This window comes from Pipistrellus hanaki (genome assembly GCF_964339955.1).
Source record: "Pipistrellus hanaki genome assembly, chromosome: 8".
NCBI classification, from domain to species: domain Eukaryota; kingdom Metazoa; phylum Chordata; class Mammalia; order Chiroptera; family Vespertilionidae; genus Pipistrellus; species Pipistrellus hanaki.
In genome coordinates this window covers 43679135-43693909 of record NC_140510.1, presented here as the reverse complement: position 1 = coordinate 43693909, position 14775 = coordinate 43679135, and the positions used below count along the sequence as shown (strand labels likewise).

Sequence of the window (14775 nt, the reverse complement as noted above, 5' to 3'; positions counted from 1 at the left end):
ACATTGAAGCATTTTGTAAACTGCCTGGCACCAGGCTTGGATTGTGACTATTGTTCATGATCTCTAGGTTGTTTGTTGTTTGTCTTTCTCTCTCTCTCTCTCTCTCTCTCTCTCTCTCTCTCTCTCTCTCTCTCTCTCTCTCTCTCTCTCTTTCTTTCGTTACTGTGCCTTTACTGATTTAGTAGTATTCTTTCAATCCTAGGAGAGTTAGTAGGGGAAATGAGTCTCTATTATTTTTTTTTTTTATCACTTTTATTAAAACCATTGGTGAGCAAGGAGACCAAAACAATGTAAGGAAACGAGGCTTTGCATTTATTTTGAGTCTCTCTGTATGAGTGTTTTAGAAGTATGACAGGAAGGAAGATCTTACTGAAGTGGTCACGGGAACTGAGATCACTGAGAATAGAAAGGATGCTGGCTCCCTCCCCAGAGCTGGTCAGTTCAGAGTGCATTATAACTGACCAGGCATATCTTGAAAAGTATTGAGGCTACAGGTGATGAGGGGGAAGACATGCTGCTAATATGCGCCACTCCCCCAGCCTTGCACCTCCCCCTTAGGCACGCAGGCTGATGGACAGGTATAAACTCCACTGAAACTGATTAGTTTCAGTTTCCTAATATACCAGTTTATGGCTATACATCTCCCATTCCCCAGGCTTCTTCTGTGTTCCTTCTTTTAAAAATGCAGCTTATTAAGATATAAGTTGGGGTAAGTGGCTGAATAAACACATTTGTCTAGGTTAAGTGTAGACATTGCTATTATCCTATAAGTTAAGTGGGGGATCTTTTATTTTTTCTCCACAAGAGCAAAACAAGACTGAAATTTCATTTCCTCAGGTAAAGATTAGGGTACCCAAAATGTGCCAAATATACTTGTCCCCTTTAACATCCATAAGTCAAAGGAAGACTTAAAGAGAAAAGCTTTTAGAGAAATAATACTTAATACGCAATTGACTTAAATCCGTATGAGGAAAGGTATAAATGATTAATATCAGACCCTTCTTTTGAGCAAGTTATTGTCACTGAGAGATGGAGAGAGTTGCAGGCACCTGGGTGGCCATGAGGTAGAGAAGGACAAAGGATAAAGAAAAGGCTACATAAGCTTTGCTGATTCAATACTCTAGTCTAGTGTAGGTCTGTTTTAAAGACATCCCAATATGGACAAAAAAGAGGCCACCTGCTAAACCTGACAAACCCAGGAGAGGCCAGGGTGGTGGGCCTTACAAACTCTGAGACTGAAGTAACCACACAGGATGGTCTGGACATAACAATTCCTGATTAAAAGCAGGTCATGTTAAAATATGTACACAGATAATAATTTAATAAAAAAAAAATCTATTTATAAAAATAAATAAATAAATAAAGTATAGAGAAGAAAAAAAGAAAAGAAAAAAAAAATCAGGTCATGGTGAGTAGTCATGTCCTAGGCATGTTGCTTCCTTAACAAAGGTCAGTCTTTATCTTGAGTGAACCCATCTATTGTCACTTTGCATCTAAGACGGGGTGGGGAACTTCCAGCCTGCTGGCCCTATAAGGCCTGAGAAATCATTAATGTCTGGCCCTGCCAAGGCATTAGAGCTGAGTTAATTAAATGTTTGACCAAATACAGCAGGCTAATTTTTAAGTTGATAATTTTGTATGGCTCTCAAATGATGTCATAACTATCCAAATGGCCCTTGGTAGAAAAAAAGTCCCCCACCCCTGACTAAGATAACATACATTTGAAATATCAGAGTAATCTTTTCTAGACCCCTCAGGGCACAACCTCCCTACCCTAGCACCAGACCCCAGGAATCCTCATTGTTATGTTATCTTGTTCCCAGAATAACAACTCTACTAGTATAAGCTGTAAGTGCTAATTATTAATATTACCCTGTAACCATCAAGGTAAAAGAAACCTGTGTCATGCTAGCCAGCTGGTTTGGCTCAGTGGATAGAATGTTCTCACCCCCCACCTTAGACTAAAGGGTTTCGGGTTCAATTCTGGTCAAGGGCTTGTACCTCAGTTGTAGGCTCAATCCCTGCTTTAGTCAGGTGGGTGCAGGAGGCAACCAATCGATGTGTCTTTCTCACATCAATGTTTCTCTCTCTGTCTACCCCTCCCTTCTACTCTCTCTAAAAATCAATGGAAAAAAGAAACTCGGGTAAGGATTGACAACAACAAACAAGAACTGAATGTCTCTCCTTCTTATTTTTTTTATCCAATCCAAGATATCCTCTGATTTGGTCTCCTGCCCCCTTAATCTACCACTAATGGCCTTCATGCAACCATTCTTACCTCTCCCCCTTTGATTCTAACATATAAAATAAGCTGCAAAACTGCCATTCTCTCAACCTGTTGAGATTTTGCCTCCTAGCATTTGTTGTCAGTTTGGCTCAAAAACACTCATAAAAATTCTATACAGGTTTAGAAATTTCTTACATCAGTACCAAATAGACTAAAAAAATATGATGTTTTGACTGGTTTGTATTGTATGAGAACTAGAATTCTTCCTATGTCTGGATCCCTCAATCCAGTAGACAGGGTTTTGAGAGTTCAGTTTCAGTAGCCTTGGCACCAGGATTGGAACATTTGCTCCCCTTGTCAAATGATCTCATTTAGGTGTTCCTTTAATGGAATCATTTGCCAGCAGCACTTTATCCGGACTGTAACTAAATCTGCCTTCAAATTCACCTCTTAAGTGCTAAATTTTCTTTCTTTCCATTCTGTAATAAGGCAACCTATGAAAGTGCTATTTTGTTCAGAATTCACCGTACATTAGACTTCTGGTCATCCAAGGTGATGTAAAAAAATCCAGAACTGAATTGCCATAGTATTTTTTTTCCCTAATTCCTTTTTAAAACAGAAGATTGCACAGTGGATTTCATTTAAATGTAAATGTAAATGTTGACAATTGGATGGTAACTATAGAGGGGTTAGGCTAGATACTGCAAAACACTAAACACATGACTCTCCTTTTCCTTCTAAATTCATAGGTCCCCATGTTTCCCTCTAAAGGTGCCTTCTCCACCCTTTTCAGACACCACAATACAAAGAGAATCTCCAGATTCATGGCTGTCTCACATGATATGCATTAGGCCTCTCAGATGACATACATTTGGTAACTGCACAGGGCTGAACATGGAGCAGGCCACAGATAATCCTGAAATTGGCGTCAGTTGGAGAAAAGCACTTCCAGCAGGAGTGTGGCTGGTGTTACTCTTGTAAGTGTGGTGGAGGTCAAGGCTGTTGTGGAGTGTGCACGTTGACCTCCCCCTTCTTGGTATTACAATAGAATCCCCTCTCCAAGGTCACCCTCAGTGGAGTGCATTTCTCTGAATAACTATGAATTGGTACTAGGACTATATATTTTTTATTAAAATTTTTGTTGTATTTTTAAAATGTTTAAATTACCGTTTACATCCATATTATTTTGTATTAATTTCAGTTGTGCAGCATCAAGGTTAGCCACTCATATACTTTACAAATATTTTCAATACCCAAGAGGCACCACGTGTAATTATTACAATATTAATGACTATATTCCCCATGCTGTCCTTTATATCCACATGACTATTTTGTAACTTCCAATCTGTACTTCCCAATCCCTTCACCTTTTTCATCCGGTTCCCCAAACCCTCTCCCCTTTGCAATCATCACTCTGTTCTCTGATTCTGAGTCTTTTTCTGTTTTGTTTGTTTATACTGTTCTTTAGATTCCATCTATATGCAAAATCATATGGTATTTGACTTTATATTTGTAAAGTGCATTTTGTAATTTCTATCTCCTCCCTTTATCAACAGAACAGCTCTTGTATTTCCACTATAGAGGTCTCCCTTGCTACACAAACAATACTTTGACATTGGAGCAGAGCAGGTGAATTGCAAATAATGCCCATGAATGCATAGCTAGGCTTGGCCAAAACTAGGAGCTTTGTTACTCATTTTGCATTTCCTGACTCTCCCAACTGTAAAGTGAAGCTGGGCTAATCTTTTGTTCCTCTACACTGTAAGATCCTTAGAAATACTATTAGGGACTGACTGAGTCATGGGAACATTTGGTAGATTCTTTGAAGAAAGATTTCTTATTTGCAAAACACACAACCTTTTAGCTCACTCAAACAAGAGATCTTAGTTTAAAAGGTAGGGTGAGGAGTATTATATTGGAGAGCATTGTCCTGAAAAGGGGCGAGAGAGATGGATGAGAAGGAAAACAAAGGATCAGAAACACTAGGGATGCCTGGAAACAGGGAGACTTGCAAGAAATAAGATGGGAGACTTAATTTAAAAATGTGACTCTCACAGAGGAGAGTGTTAGGATCCCTGAAGAAGAAACACAAGAGGCCCAAAGGGGTAAAGAATTATAAATCTATTAGGTCATCTGGAGACCAGATGGGCTGAGTCCCCAAATGGCACCTGCACCCAGCGATGGGGAGTCAGAGGTATTAAAGGACTCTAGACAGGCTTTTTCAGTGGGCAACTCTCTGGGTGGGTCCCACTCCTGTGAGGGTCCCCAGGGGAAAGATAATGGTCTTAGCAAGTGGACTGTGGTCTAAGCGAAAGGGAATGTTGGTTGTGATGTGGTCTAAAGGTCTAAAGGTAACCAGGGGAAAGGGTATCGATTCAATCATTTGATCAGACCTATTTGATCGGGGGTGGGGGAGATGGGGAAGTGGGTGCTGTTGTGGGGTCGAAACCTGGTTTCAAAATAAGACCACCGGAGGCTGATTAATTAATTAAAAAAAGCAGGCAAGGATTTATTGAACTGGCCAGGACAGCCACAAGAGCACCACAAGCAGGTGGACTCCAAATGACTGCACCGCTTCAGGGGTAGGCAATTCCTTTTAAAGGTTTAAACCGCAAGAATTTTCCTTTTGATCCTAAAATCCTAAAGACTAAATTCTAAAGACTGGGGACAGCCTGCAGGGTTGGTTCCCAGTCACATCCTGCTGGACATTGGAATGTGGCCCTATCTTGCGATAGCGATAACACAGAAGCAGAGCTCAGCGGTTAGTCTTTAAAGGTTATCTACAGTTTCTATCCCTGAAGCTACTGACCCAGTGGGAATCAATCTCCTGTGGTCCTGGTCCCAGGCAAGGGAAAATTGCCTTAGCCTCCAGGTCTTCACCTGGAAGCTGAGGTTAAGTACCCTGTGTTTTAATCAGATGCAGGGGCCAAACTAGAAGGGTTGAAATTCAAACAGCAGTTTTTACCAAAATATGGTTACCACTATATTTCAGGTGCTCCTTTTGGTGTGACTGTTGTGGATGGAAAACAGGCTTTCCCACAGGATCTGAAGAAAAGCTTTTCAAGGATCCATGCACAGGAGATTGTAGTCTCATGGAAAGATTTATTCTGGATGTCTGCCCCTGCACTCCCAATGTTCTATTTGTCTCCATCCCACCATGGAAAAAGTCTAATCTCATCTTCAGCAAGGCCAAGACAAAGGCCAGGCCCAGAGTTTCTGCTTCATATTCCTGTGGAGCCTGGTCAGTTTTCTGTGGGTCCCAAGTGGCCCCTAGACTGGCATGGTCCTGTGCTCTGGGGGTAAGAGAGTGTGCATGATCAAAAGGGCCAATACAGGCCATTGAGTGAGAGAGAAAGAGAGGGAGAGAAAGGGGGGGAGGGAGAGGGAGAGGGAGAGGGAGAGATGAGAGGAGAAGAGGAGGAAAGGGAGAGAGGAGGAGAGGGGGAGAGGGAAAATAGAGGAGATGGGGAGAGGGAGAGGAAGAGGGGAAGCTCTTTGTCTTCTGGGATTATAACCGGAAGCTTTTTCAAAATAGCCAATCGAATTCCCAAACTTTCGCAGGCTTGCATTGGGGTCCACCCCTAGCCAAAGATCTTCTCCCAGGTTTGACTGACAGTCCTCTATGGTTAAGTACAATTTTGACTTTACTGTGCATGTGCTTTTCTCCCTGGGAGGGGAGGGGTGTTATTCTTGGTGAGCAATGCTCTGATCCCCTGGAGAGCGTGTGAAGCTGTAACTTCCTGGTGAAGCAAACAGGCTCAGTGTCCCCGGCTGACCAGGCTCAACAATCTCTGGCTTCACTTGTTCTTTTCCTTTTAATCACTAGCTAAGGATGGTAACTTGACCATCACATGTACAACAACAACAACAAAAAAAGGAGTTGCCCTAACTGGTATAGCTCAGTGGATAAGGCATCAGCCTGCAGACGAAAGGGTCCTGGGGTTTGATTCAGGTCAAGGGCACGCACCTGGGTTGCAGGCTCATCCCTGGCTCAGGCCCTGGTCGGAGCACAACCACGCAATATGTTTCTCTCACGTTAATGTTTGTCTGTCTTTCCCTCTCTCTTCCACTCTCTAAAAAAAAAAAAAAAAAAAAAAAAAAAAAAAAAAAAAAAAAAAAAAAAAATCAGTGGAAAAATATACTAAAGTGAGGATTTAAAATAATAACAATAATAATAATAATAATAATAATAAAATAAAAAATCAGAAATTAAAAAAAACAAACACACAAGTTCCATGGCCTAAGAATGATTTCTTGCTAAATTTCCTGTTTTCTTCTAATCCAAAATATCTGTTTTCCCCTAGAATTCTAGCTTAGATAATAAAAAATCTAATGCAACTAAGAGCAGTTGCTACATCCGATTGCGTAATGTGCAAGTACCATCCTGTAGGAAAGAACATACTGGATCCATAAGATGGAGAGCATTAGAGATAGCTCAGCAGTCTGAGATAACTGTCTTCAGACCATGTTGGTGGGTATTCTGAACTCTTTGTTCTGTGCCGGGTCCATGTTAGGCTCGTGAGATACAAAGATCAATAAATAGTGCTTTTTCTATTGAGAAATCACTCATTAAGGAACCTCATGGAACTTTTCCCTCTCCTTGAATGACTCCCACTTCTTGCTGGCTCCCAACTTGTGACTCCCATTGTGACTGTTTTTCTGCCCCTTGAGACTGTGTTATTTATTTATTTATTTACTTATATCTTTATTGTTCATATTATTACAGTGTTGTCTGTGTTAGATTATGTGGGGAAGGGTGATCTCATCTTTATCTGTGAATCTCCACAGCTCTTTTTTGAAAGCTATCTGGAAACATCTATAAAAATATAATATATTACTTTTGTACCCAGCAATCCCACTCTTGGAAAGACAACCTATTAAAACAAAAGCCAATACATCTGTATATATGAACTAGATGTGCCAACAAGAACCGGAACAGCGTTGTTGTTACTGGAAGTGTTGTAGGCAGTGGAACGGCACCAGGTGTTAGACTGGTAGGCTTGGACCAGAACTGGGTTCAGCAACCTCAGTACTTGAGTTCTGGCTAAGAAAGAATTCAGAGCCAAGATGGAACCTATAAGATAATATTTATTTGTAAAATCACAGAGGTAGAAGAGGTAATTTGTAGAAGAAATGGGCTTAGGAAACAAGGTTTAGAGGTAAAGGAAGGGCCCTTGGAGCTGGGGAGTGAGGAAGGTAATGGTAGGTGCCTGGGGAAGGGAAGAGAAAGGCTGGGGCTTGCTCCTAGGAGGGAGAGCACCCTGGACCCTGGGTTTTAAGGGATTTCAGGGTAGAGATTTTGGGGGAGGTTCCACAGGAAGATCTTAACGGAATATTCAGTAGCATTCCAGGTGTGTCCCTTTAGGGTCTAGGGCTCTACTGATTGATTGGTTGGTGCCAGGGCAGCGGGTCATTATCCAATGCAGCTGGTCCTGAGGTCAGCCTCAGTGTCATTGATCCGGTTTTGCTGCTTTTCTGAGCCTGGAGTTGAAATACAACTGAGGCCTACATGTTTTATCTCTAGGGAGGAAGGGTCAGGGGGGTCTAAACTGAATTATCAAGGATATGCTAAGGGAAAAAAGGTCACCATGGGTATGAGGACCTTACAATTGTTCTTTGTTAAGCACCTAGGACTTTCTACCCTGGTGACCTCTATACCTGGCCCATTGTCCTTGCTTTGCTCATGCCTGTCTAACTTCCTACCACAAGGGTACATACCTAGGTTATGGGTTTGATCCCTGGTTGGGACATGTATGGGAGGCAACTGATTGATGTTTCTCTCTCACATTCATGTTTCTCTCTCTCTTCCTCCCTTTCTCTCTCTTTAAAAAAAAAATCCTCAGGTGAGGCTAAAAAAAACAAAAGAGCTTTTATTGTTTAGGTTAATTACTGAAAGATTAATGAATGAAATAATAAGATGGCTGGAAATTGTTTTAAAATCTACAGGTGTGGCAGGAGAGGATGCAGGTGTGGTCGAGCCAGGATTAGACATGGATGTAAGGTGGGGATAGTGAAGGGTACATGGGAGATCAGAATACTAATCTACTTTTATATATGTTTGAAATATTCTATTATAAAAAGTTTAAAACATGATATAACTACACTTTGATATTTATATGTAAGATGGGTATTATTTGTTTGAAAGCAAAATGCCTGAACACTAAGCTGAGTGTCAAACATCACATTCTAGAAATCACCATGTTGTTAACAAAACTTACCAAAAGTAAAAGGGGTGTTGTTATAATACCTAGCTGAAGTTGGTCGGCTGGAGCACAGATAACGTCTCATAATGAGTAGGAGATCTGTCCTAATGCAGGTTAACTTTCCATCTATCAGTGGCCCTCCAGTGCAGTGCCAAACGTTTGTTAAGTAAATGTCCCAAATGATCATTGCGCCTTATATTTACTATGTACCAGGCAGGAGCTGGCAGCTTTCTAAAAGGGTTACCATCAACTTATTGCAAACATTTTCTGATATTTAATAAATATTCTTTTGTTAAGTGATTTTTAAAGTTTTATTATATTCCACCATATGGGCTTTCTTGTCTAACCTCTTATAATTGAGCATTTAGACTGCTTCTAATTTTTCATTATCATGAAAAGTGCTTTGAAGAACATGTTTAAATGAATGTCTTTGCATACTTCTGATTGTTTACTTAGAATACGTTCCCAAAGTTTATACTATTTAATCATCTTTAAATAGTTGAAGTTTGTGGTAGATTGTTTCAGTAACCATTCCCTTGTGTGTAGTCCCTTCCCATATTGAATCTGGGTTTGGCCACATGGCTTGTTTCAGAAAATGGGGCATTGGCAAGGACAGGCTAAAAAAAACTGCCTTTTTGTAATGCTGCCACCATAGAAAGTCTGGGCTAGGTTGCTGTAGTCCTGTGGCACAGCCATTTGCCAGCACCAAACCACCAAACGTGAGTATAGGGGAGCAGAATTTGCCACCAAAAATATGTCTCTAAGGCATAGGATTATTGTAGTCTGGGCATTTTTAAGAAACAGTGGACATAAGAGAAGCCCTGAAAATTAAGAAGTTTAACCGGAAGTAGGTGGATATCTAATTGTTCCAGCATCCTTCATTGAAAAGACCATAGTTTCTATCCCTTGAAAACTCTGAAAATCAGGTTTTTCTCTTTCTAGAATCTCTTGTGTGATTTTTTTCTTTTTTGTTGTGGGTTGTGGTTGGTTGTTGAATAGCTTTCCTAAGTTTAGTGAAGGATGTATTTTTTGGTTGATCCTTACAATCTCTATTTCTTTTGCTTAGTAGTCAGTTAGTTGTTTGATATTTTCTTAAATGGCATAGGAAATTTAGCTCTAATTAGCTATAAGAATCTCAGCAGTGGTTAGAGAAATCAGCTCAACCTCCAGGTCATGCAAAATGTGGCTAATCCAGGCTTTAAGTCACAGCAACATGTCTCACACCAGAGCCCTCTCAGCGGTTAACCATGGCTCCGGGATGGAAAGTTTGTCTGGCTGAGTTAATTATAGATATTTTATAAGGAATAGGGCCAATGAGTAGAGATGTGGAGGAGGAAAGGTTTCCTGTTTTCATAGGTTTGAACTGGCAGTGACACAGCAGGAGTGAGGGTGAGGGAGGGAAGTCAGTAATCACTTGGGTGGGGGAATCACTCAGAATCCAAGAGAAGTCATTGCAATCAAAATTTGAGCTGAATCATTGAAGAGTCATTTAGACTGTTTCTTCCTCTTTTTTTTTTTCTCTTACTTTCTTGTGTTATTTTCTGAATTCCTTTTGATCATATCTTCAGAATGTCTAAAATTGTGTGTGTATGCATGTGTCTATCTATATATGTTTTCCTATACTTCTTCAAAAAATAATGATGCAATTAATTTAGTTTCCGGAGCTATCTAGGAATGATAAGGATATCAGTTAGCATATACCTAGTTGCACAGGAAAGAATAATGTGCCGTAAGTAATAAAAGCAATTATTTCACATTATATGAAATCTGGAAGCATTTCATTTCAGGGTCAGTTCAGTGGCTCAGTCATATCATCAAAGTTGAGGCTCTTTCCACCTCTCCATCCTCCTATCCTCAGTGTGTGGCTCTTCATTTTTCAGTATTGAGTGCCAAAGTAGATAAGTAAGATCAATGTATACATCTCATTTAGATAATTATAAATTACAACTTGATAAGAATGTGATTAAATGGTCTTATTTCTATAGAGGGAACATAAACATTTAAAATATATATTGAAGTTACTCAACTCACTACTTTCAACTTTTATCCCTATGATCATCTTGAAGAAACCATGCTTTGAAGACCATGATAAAATTTTGTATGTGTCAAATGTTTTACTCTAAATAGTCCAACAAGTGGTGCTTGAAGGAGTTCCAGGAACCAGGCCATGACAGAGGGTGGGGACAGACTGTTCACTGAGCAAAGGGGATCTTGTGCTCTTTTCACTGCTCCATTCTTCCTCCCTCTGAATTGAGCTAAACTACAGAAACTGTATCCTTCTACTCATTTTGCTTTAAAAACACAAAACTACCCAAGGAAGCTTTGATTTAGACATCTTTTCCAGCCACAAAACACAGCTAATTATGTTATGTCAATCTGGCTTTTTACAACTTACGTTGATTTTTATGGTGGTGATGATCAAGCTAAAGAGTCTGTCATTGGTGTACATGTGCAAGACTTCCCCTGAACTGGAGTTCCAGTCATAGACTGACTGGGGCTCATTCTACCGGCGTTGAAAACCCTTCTTTGCCTGTCTACACTTACGTTTTACTTATTTGTTTATTGCTTACTTTTTGCCCCACAAGAGTGTAAATTACAGAGGGCAGGGATTCTCATCTGTTTTGATCTTTCCTACATCCCAAAGGTTAGAACAGTTTTGGCACATAGTAAGTACTCAAAAAGTAGTTGGTTTAATGGGAGGACAGCAGGAAATGTAACCTTACCCATTTTCAGACCATAAATCGTAAAGAAAACTTGCCCACTACTGAAACAAATTAGAAGTGATGAACTTGAGACCCTCTTCCCCCAGGCCTGTCAGGGCCAGACTGAAGGAGAAAAGGAAGATGCCATTAACCCTCCAAAGGGCTCAGGATAGGTTGCTACTTTGTCCTTACTTTTCTCATCTACAAGATGAAGTGGTCGGATAAGAAAAACAACATGTCCTTGAATAACATCATTTCGCCCAATGTATTTCATTACAAAGTTGATGAGGAGGAAAAGATTGATTTCCAGACAGGGCCTCTGTCTGTGTGGAATTTGCACATTCTCCCGTGTCTGCATTTTCTCTGGGGACTCTGGTTACCTCCCTGTGTGGAATTTGCACATTCTCCCATGTCTGCATTTTCTCTGGGGACTCTGGTTGCCTCCCACACCTCAAAGATGAGTATGTCAAGGAAATGGGTGTGTCCTCATTGTCCCAGACTGAGTGAGTGTATGTGCGTGTAGGGAGTGGTGTGTGTGCGTGTGGTCCTGTTCAAGGGGATTCCTTCCTGATGGGTGGGGCTGCTGAGAGAGGCTCTGGCTACCCTGACACTGAACTGGGAATAAGTGGGTTGGAAAATAATGTTTTTATTCATCTTTCTTTTTTTCTGTTGTTGTTTATATTTTATTGATTTTGTACAGAGAGGAGGGGAGATAGATAGAGAGTTAGAAACATCGATGAGAGAGAGTCATCGATCAGCTGCCTCTTGCACACCTCCTACTGGGGATATGCTAGCAACCAAGGTACCTTGACAGGAATTGAACCCGGGACCCTTCAGTCCCCAAGCCAACGCTCTATCCATTGAGCCAACCGGTTTCGGCTATTCATCTTTCTTAAATGAATGTGCAGCTCAGATTTATTTCAATGTTTAGGTGATGTTTTTATGACCAGAAATATGCCCCAGGAATTTCACTCTTGTTTGTATCAATTAGTCTATGGTAAAATTGGTTTCATTATACATTGGTTCACTTAAAGTCCCAGTTTTCAAGAAACTATTGATGATGTTAAGTGAGGACTTATTGTATCTGCAACATTTCCAGCTCTAAAATTCTATGCTTCATCTTCCCCTAGGTCTACATGCCACACAAAGGAAGTCTTAGGGTGCTAGGACCAGCAAGATGCTCCATTCTGGTTCTGAGGTAACAGTTTTCTCATTAGCATTTTTACCTTTTAGCAGTCATCAGTAACTGCCATAACAAAGATAGAAAAATTCTATTGAGAATTTTCTCCCAATATAATTTATAATCCTGCAGCTGTGCTTCCTTTTTGGTTTTATAAAGCAAAGGTCTTTTTTCTGGGTCTTAATTGGTGTCAAATAGGACATTATTACTTTTATTTATTTATTTATTTTCAGAGAGGAAGGGAAGGGGAGAGAGAAGTAGAAATATCAACGAGAAAGAATCATTGGTCTACTGCCTCCCAATACACCCCTCACTGGGGATCGAGCACAGAACCTGGGCTTGTGCTCCAACTGGGAATCAAACCAAGACCTTCTGGTTCATAGGTTGGTGCTCAACCACTGAGCCACACCAGCTGGTCTGGATGCTAAATTTTAAATAAAACTTTTAAATTTAAAAATGTGTCCTTATTGTTTAAATTGATCTGATTTTCTGCAAACTGAGAAGCACTGGCCCACTGAATGCATTTCAGAGCACAAGTGGAGGAATTGTTAGCATTGGGTGGTCAAGAGCATTGCCTCTGGACCTATTAGTTAGATATCCTTGGATTGATTATTTAGCTGCTCTGTGCATCAGTTTCCTCAATAATAGCATCTAACTTCTAAGGTTATTGAGAAGCCTAAATAAGGTAGAACAAATAAAACTTCAACTGAGCCAGGCGCCCAACATGGGCTTGACCACTGTAGGCTGTTATTCGTCACAGAAGGCCATAATAAGATACACTTAGGCAAGGGTTAGCTCAGGCAGGGAGAAAGATAATTGTCCCGGCCCGCGGGGCAACAACGGGGGTACGCAGGAACCACCTAAGAGAATGAAACAAACAAGGAACGCGGAAGAATGGAGGCAAGACAAGGTTCTGATCAAGCCTCGACTTTCTTCTTTGAAATGGCTGTATTTATACAGCAGAAACAAAGCAGGGCAGGGTTGCCTATGCGGGGGGGGGGGGGGGGGGGGTGTCTTTGGCAGTGTATAATTGGTTTAGGCACAGAGTGGCAAGGTGGTAAGGTATCTGGCAACACAGGATTGGCTAATTGCCAGGGCAGCGTAACATTCCAAGGTGTAACATTCCAAGGCTGGGCTATCTACGGGGGAGGATCAGGAAGGGGAAGTTGCAAAGATGTTAAGCGGCAGGTTAATCTTATCTTCTGGCCAAACCCTCAGGGCACCGCATAACTTCTGCTAGAAGGAACTTAATTCTATTTTCTTAAGACTGAGTTGCTTGTCTCAACTCTGATGGTTCCCAACAGATAATAATAATAATAAAAAGAAAAAAGAAAAAAAAATAGAGCATTTTGAAAAAAATGTAAGGAATAACAAAACAAAAACAAACAAACAAAAAAAGAAGACAGATATGGGCAACATAAAACCATTGGATAAGCTATATCTGTTTATTTGACTGACATATCTGTTAATCTGAACCTTTTAAAAAATCATTAATTTACTCACTCAGGACTGCATCTGTAGATGAAGTAGGGCTTGAGGTTATTGACTATTCAGGCCAGGTGCAAGGGTCAATGAAGCAAAAGCTGTTTTCAGGTTTTCTTTTAGGTTATCTGTCTCCTGGAAAATCTGGGGACCTGCAACCTGGGATTTTCCAAGAATAATCTTTTTAAACCGAGGGGGAAAGTTTAAAGATTTTGTTGTTGTTTTGTTTTGCCTTGTCATATTTTTAAATAACTTTTTAAAAATAAGCATCTATGAAAAGAAGAGTTAGATATAGCCAGAATCACAGTACTTTCCCCTGAGACCCTCTTGCCTGCAGCTCGTCTCTTTTCCAGGCAAATCAGCACTTTCCACAGCCCGTTGACCCCTCAGAGCATTTCCCCAGCACACTCTGTGTGTGGGGTTATTACTTTGAGCATGTTCAACCTTTTCTCAGATGTCACTGAACTGTGCGTAGGCTGGCCTTCAGGGCATTGACCCTTAAGCAAATAGACAATGTTCCAGAAAAAGTTTGAATTCTGTTGAATGCTTTATAATGAACACCGAAGTTGAAAAAACCCTTTGACTCTCCACAGTGGAGTTCATTGTTTCTTCTGGCTTCCTCAAGTTCATTTTCACAGGTAAGAGACTTATAATTTCTACAGCATTTGAGGCCTATATTCTGCAAGTTCATTTCCTCCAAAGCTCACTGTGTGGGGCATTGTGTTTTTTATTTACTAAAGGGTGGCCTCTTGTCATGCGATAAATAATATGAGTTGCAGAATAATAAATGATTTCATAATATTATATACAATACAGATGACTCCTAATTTATAGCGATGTTATTTTATGAATCAATTCTCTTGAGAATCTGTGGTGTATGGGGATGTGTTGTACAAAAGGGGAAATAGAGTGAATAATCTACCAAAAATGAAAATGCCAGGGAAGTTTCTTAACTTGGCTTTATGAAAGCATAATTCTGTT

General features: G+C 40.4%; 1 protein-coding gene across 1 annotated transcript in view; it reads left to right on the top strand.

Annotated features, from left to right (window-relative positions):
* The first annotated feature begins 14246 nt into the window (after nt 1-14246).
* ABCB11 (ATP binding cassette subfamily B member 11) overlaps nt 14247-14775 on the top strand; it is a 93312-nt gene continuing 92783 nt past the window's right edge. The window contains exon 1 of the mRNA XM_084892289.1: nt 14247-14432. The gene's annotated coding sequence lies outside the window, so the exon portion shown is untranslated. The remainder of the gene's footprint in view (nt 14433-14775) is intronic.